This window comes from Cavia porcellus, unplaced genomic scaffold, assembly GCF_034190915.1.
Source record: "Cavia porcellus strain 051 isolate PalLab524CR breed Dunkin Hartley unplaced genomic scaffold, mCavPor4.1 scaffold_8, whole genome shotgun sequence".
In the NCBI taxonomy this organism is placed as follows: Eukaryota; Metazoa; Chordata; class Mammalia; order Rodentia; family Caviidae; genus Cavia; species Cavia porcellus.
The window spans coordinates 4,306,418-4,312,417 of NW_026947491.1; positions in this window are offsets into that span (position 1 = coordinate 4,306,418).

Sequence of the window (6,000 nt, forward strand, 5' to 3'; positions counted from 1 at the left end):
AATGGTGCTCACTGGATATCTGCTGAAAGACTGAATGATCTCACTGATCAGTCAATCAGGGGAACCCTCAGGGAGGCAGAGGGCAAGCTCAGGTCTCAGAGGGGAGGGCATCGCTTCTGTAGGGCCCCGGGCATGGGCAGGTGGCCAGGAAGACTCTGTCAAGTCCGCAGCACGGCTGGGGAGAGTGGGTCTGAGGGCAGCAGCGTTCCTGGGTCTCATCTCTCCCCTCCAGGCAGGGGACCAGGCTGGGGCCGGCAGTGCTAATCAGCCCATGAAGAATGGCTGCTCTTGGCAGTGGAGTATACATAGGCCCCGGCTGTTTATTTTCCTTTGGCTCCAAGCAGCTGGGGCTCTTTTACATCCCAATTGCTTTGCTTCAAGTTGCTGTCACTTTTCTGAACAGCGGAAAATTAACTGTGCTGGTGGAAGACACAGCTGTCAGGAGATGGGCCACCTCTGAGCATGCGAATCCTGGACCAGGGAGGGACGTGGGACCCGAGGGAGGGTATCTCATCCCAGTAGATTCTCTGCAGCCCTCAGGTCACAGCTGCACTGGCGAGGGAAACAGGAAAAAGGGGGCCGCCCACTCTGGTGTCTCAGCAACTAGGAACAAGTAAAAGGGAACTTTTGTAGGGTCCCTGGGGCCTCAGAGCCTCAGAGCAGGGAATGCACATCTCATCCACCCACCTTTTTTTTTTTTTTTTTTTGTCTTTTTGAGACGGGGTCTCACTGTGCAGTTCAGGCTGGCCTTGAGCTCACTTTGTAGTGCAGGGTGGTCTGGAACTCGCAACGATCCTCCTGCCTCAGCCTCCTGAGTGCTGATTACAGGGATTACAGGCGTGAGCCACCATGCCCGGCTTTCACCCACCTTTTTACAGGGGAGGAAAGTGAGGTCAGGAGCCAGGAAAAGACTAGACATGAGCAGCAGCAGCACAAAGGCCATCCCCAGCTAAATCCTATATCATCGGAACCTCTTCCTGCCATGCCAAGCTGGCCACCTACACTCCTGCCAGGATATCCAGGAGGGAGAGCCCTGTGTAAGCCATCAGGCCGGTCTTCCCTCACCCCACAGATCACCCCTCTCAGCTGGGCCTGTAAACCCAGTACTGCAGGAGGCTGAGGCAGGATGATCGAAAGTTTGAGCCCAATCTGGGCAAACCAACGGCTTAACGAGACCCCATCTCAAAATAAAAAATAAATGGGTGAGGAGAGGGAGTGTAGCTCAGTGCAAAGGCACTGGGTCCAACACCACAAATAAATAAATCTCAACCCTCTGCATCCCATTCTTTTTGCAGCCTGATTCAGCAAAGAGATTCAGGAGTGGGTGGAATCTGGACATTTGGACCCTTGGAATTCCCCTCTCCTACTCTCTCACACACACTTTTGCCCACTCGTAGCCACGGCAGCTTCTCTTTGCAGGTAAGTAGTTTCATTCTCCCCAGGGCTTGCAAAGTGGTGCTAATTGCAAAGTTCCCCTTAGCAGAGGGAGCCTGGGCACTCCAAGGGGACCAGCTCTGCCTGGCCATCCCAGGGCGGCATCCCAGGTGAGACGAGCACTTCCACGGTGTGCAACCCTCCTTTCCGTGCTCCTTTCTACTCCACTTCCTCTTCCACCCTTCAGGGACAGCTCCGGCGAGGAAGGCGCAGGGCAGTGAGTGGGACACCATCCTGTGGGCTGAGCTTGGCACTCGAGGGGACAGAAGCTGGTGGAGCCACTAAGTCTGGGCTTTGGCATTAGAGATCTGGGTTCCTGCCCCAGCTGCATGGCCTGCCAGCAGGTGATCCTGGCAAAGATGGTTCCTGTATAAATGGAGATGAAGAGGCCTCGCACAGTGGCCAGCTGCAGCCTGAGTGTGGAGAGCCTTGAACCTGGATTTCACTCTGTGCAGCAAACAGAGCGCTTCACAGTGACTCTGAGGAGGTGTCAGAAAGTGGTGCTGGATGCCCCCACACTCTGCCCTGTGGGTAGTCAGAGGGGCACTGAAGAAGCTGGGAGGCCACAGAAGCCAAGGTCAGGAGACTGTTTCTTGGCTCCTCCCTTTTTCCTCCCACCAGGTGGCCTTCCTGTGCAGCCCCTTCAGTCTCCTCCCCAGCCTCTCCAGGCCCTGCTGTCCCCAGCTTGCTTGTCCCGAGTGGCCTTGCCCTGTAAACAGCCCCTCCCCTCGGAGCTCCTCTAATGACCAGCATGAGTGATGGCGCTGTCACCCTCCCTGGCAGGAGCCTGCTGGCCATGTGCCCTGTTCCTGCTGGGCCTCCGCTCTCCGGGCCTCTGTCCCTGGGTGGCTAGGCTTGGGCACAGTAAAGGACTCTGGGAAATGTCTCTCTCAGCGCCTGGCCCCATATTACAATGGTGGGAACCTGAGAACTGCCTTCCAGGCAGGGTCGGTGCCTCAGGAACTGGAAGCTGTGGCCTAGCTTCCCACAGCCCTTGAATTTGAGGGAAAATATTGACCTTAAGGAGCTCTCCGAGGAGTGGCTGGGAATGGAATCAAAAGCAGACACATGAGCTTCTGGGCATCCAGCCTCTGCCACCTCTACATGGGCCTGGCTCCCTACTGTCCCATCAGATGTGACCACTGCCAATTTTACCCAAGGGCCCAAAGGGACCACAGCAGGAGCTTGGAGACCCTGGCTCCAGGCCCAACCCTGCTGTGTAACAATGGACTGGTCGCTTGGCCTCTCTGAGCCTCACATGGAGACTGTCACTGAGCGTGGCAGCTCGAGTCTGGGGCACACACACTAGCTGTGGGTCAGATGAGAGCTTGTAGTCGGGGCTCCTGCTAGCAGCTCAGCCTCTCTGGGTTTTAGCTCCAGCACTTTCAGATCATGTGATCTGGGGCAGTTTCTTAACCTCCCTGGGGCTTGCTCAGGCAGGCATCATCAGTGGGCACCATCGCACCTGAACTCCAAGGGCTTTTGGGACCATGTGACTGTGTATAGAAGGAGCCTGGGACAATCAGAGCCCAGCCCAGGTCAGTAACCCAGAAATCTCTGTCCCTGGAGAGGAGCCACGGATGGGCCTGGCCGTAGCAGTCAGTCTGGCCCTGTGGCACACATGGGAACCCCAGAAAGGAGGCTCCCACTATTCCTCCTGTGGGCTCAAGCCCTGATCCCACTTCATTTAGGGTGCAGGACAGTGCTTCCCCTGGTGGAGCCAGGGGAGGTACATGCTGGGCGAAGGGACAGCCTCTGGGGTGCTCCCATCTGCCTGCAGAGCTAGAAGTGGAGGAAGTGTCTTTCCCTCAGGCTGTCACTGAGGGCCCCGCGGCCCCAGGAGCTCAAACAGTTTCTCTGAGTGGCCTCCTACGCTTAACGCCCCAAACAGTTAGCACGGTCACAGGCCATCTCCTTGGCCACCTGCCCCCATAAGGCGGGGTTTGGGATGACAGAACAAAGTCCTTCATTATAGGGACAGGGCTAACTGCTTCCCTGAGCCACAGCACCACGCTGTCCTCAGAGCCCAGCCTCTACTGACCACTTGGGGACAGTGATCGTGGCTCATCTCTGCTCAGCCCTGCCGCCGTGTAGAAGGTGTGCTGACCATGGTGTGGGAAGCCTTGTGCGGATTCACGCCAGGACACCCTGGGCCTCTGTTCACGCTGCTCCTGGCCGTCTGGCCTCTCTGGGTGCTGAGGTCTGGCCACTAAGCAGCACGGGTAATCACACTCTCTGGTGGGTCTTTCACCTGGGAAGTCAGGGAAACCGCTTTGGAAATCTGTTCCCTGTAAGCATGGTGCTCTCCCAGCCTTTTCCTGTTCTCTTTCATCCAGTAAACACTTCTGTGTGTCCCCTCTTCATTACAAGCTATGTCCAGCTTGGGGTGGAGGACTTACAGAGTGCATCCGCTGTTCCCAGCCTCACCTTGGGGAAGCCCTCAGCACAAGCCCTGAGAGGTGGTGACAGTGCCCTGAGCACCATGACCTCCAGACCCACTGTGGCAGGCAGCTTCCACGGGACTCCCTTCCCCTGGCCGGAGACGGAGACCCTCCCTCTCTGCCCAAGTCTCTCGCTGTAGCCAGCAGGGAGCTGAGCTCAGCAGGCAGCAGCAGCCCTGGCAAAGTGATGGGTGGGATCTGCCACAAGGACTCCAGGTGGTTTAGGCTCATTGAGAAGGACAGAGCACTGGCTGGGGCAGGCTCCTCAGAAGCCACAGCCAGGACAAGTGTGGGTTCCAAGGTTACAGCTAGAGTCAGACTGGCCCTGAGCGGTGACATGTGCCCTCTCTTGGGAGGACAGGCACTCTGACAGTACATGAAGACAGTCCTTAGCAGGACGACGGGCGTCCCCAACACACTGGGAACCGAACAAGGGGCTGCTGAAGCCCGTGGGCTCGCCTGGCTGCTGGGCATCTGGAATCTGTGTTGAGCCTATGGTCTGAGGCTGGCATGTCTGGGGTCCCTGGCTCCCCTATTCTCTGGCTTCCATCTTTCTTCCTTCATCTGACACCCAGTTAATGTCTCTGCTCAATCTGGAAACCTTTTTTTTTTTTTTAAGTCAGGGTCTCACTCCAGTGCAGGCTGGCCATGAATTCACTATGTAATCCAGGCTGGCCTCAAATACATGGCGATTTTCCTGCCTCAGCCTCCTGGGCTGGGATGACAGGCATGCACCACCCTGCACAGTCAATCTGGAAACATTTTCTTAATGACAAAAAATAAATAAAAAGTCACAAGAGTCCTGAGCAGTTAAATAGCCGGTGACGTTGTGTGGGCAGCTGCCCAGAGGACACGGAACTCACGTCTCTGAGTGGGTGGCCTTATAAGGACAGGTTCAGGAGGAGAATGGCAGGAGGGAGGGCCACCGGCAGGGGATGGGGGGGCAAGGGGGTTGGGCCCCCCACTGCAGGGCTGGGTATGGAGCTGGCAGGGGTGCCTGGCCAGGCCTATCCTGCAGGGGGAGCTGGCTGTGTGCCCCCTCCAGGGCCTTGGAACCAGGGCCAGCACTGCCAGTCCCTCTGCCTTCCCGCTGTCATCCTGGCCCCAGCGCCGACCTGCCTGGCCCAGCCTGGGGAACCCACTCCAGGGCACAGGCCACTTCCTGTTGTGATTCCTCTGCCACTCCCGGGCCAGCAGGTCTGCGGTGCCACCAAGGCTGCTGGGTGGGAGAATCAGGCACTGGTTTGTGTTTGTGTCAATATCTGGGCCGGCGCTTTTGGATCTCTGGGTGGTGTCGCCTCTCCCCAGGACAGAGCAGAGCTCGGAGCAGGTGTTAGCAAGCAAGGGGTTGGCTGAGTAGGCACAGCTGGTAACGGGGTGGGATCTTGGCCTGTTCACTGTCACCTTCTCCCCACATGAAGGAGCTGAAGGTGGCTTTGTGGCAGGACAGAGACAGGGAGTTTCCACGGGGCCTTGGGGCATCTGGAAGACAAAGTCTGGGCCTCAAGATCTGGGGGTGAGTAGGTGTATGAGGGAGTTGCTGGCCTAAAGAGGGGGCCCAGAAGCCTCCCAACCCTGTGAGGAAAGACACCCAAGTCTTCCCTGAGCCAATGTCTAAGGTAAGCATGGTTGCCTATCCAGTGCAGAGGTCAGTGGAGAAGCCCTCCCAGACAGGCCAGGGGCAGGGTCACCAGTAGACAAGTGGGCAAACAAGTGCTCTCCAAGGCAGGTGCAGACCCCCAACTCCTCCGCTGACCTCAGACTGCCTGAGCCCAGCACATGTCCCCCCTCCCACCCTGGCCTGACAGCCCCTCCAGGACGTCGTCCACTGCGGAAGGCTGCCTCATGGTGAAGCAGGGCATCGAGGCTCAGCTTGGAGGCCAGAAGAGGCAACAGTGGGGGCCACGCCATCCAGCGCCCTGCCCAAGCCTCGAGAGCTGCCACCGCGTCTGCACACAGCTGCTTCCTGGAGCCACCTGAGCCCTGCAGGAGCCTGTGGATATGTTTGCTCCTCCAGGTGGCGCAGAGAGCTTCCCCCAGGTGCTCTGAGTTTGACTTCAAAGCCAGGGAGACTGGTCAGCTTCCTGAGAAAATCAACTCAGAAGGAGAGAAGGAGAATTGTCAC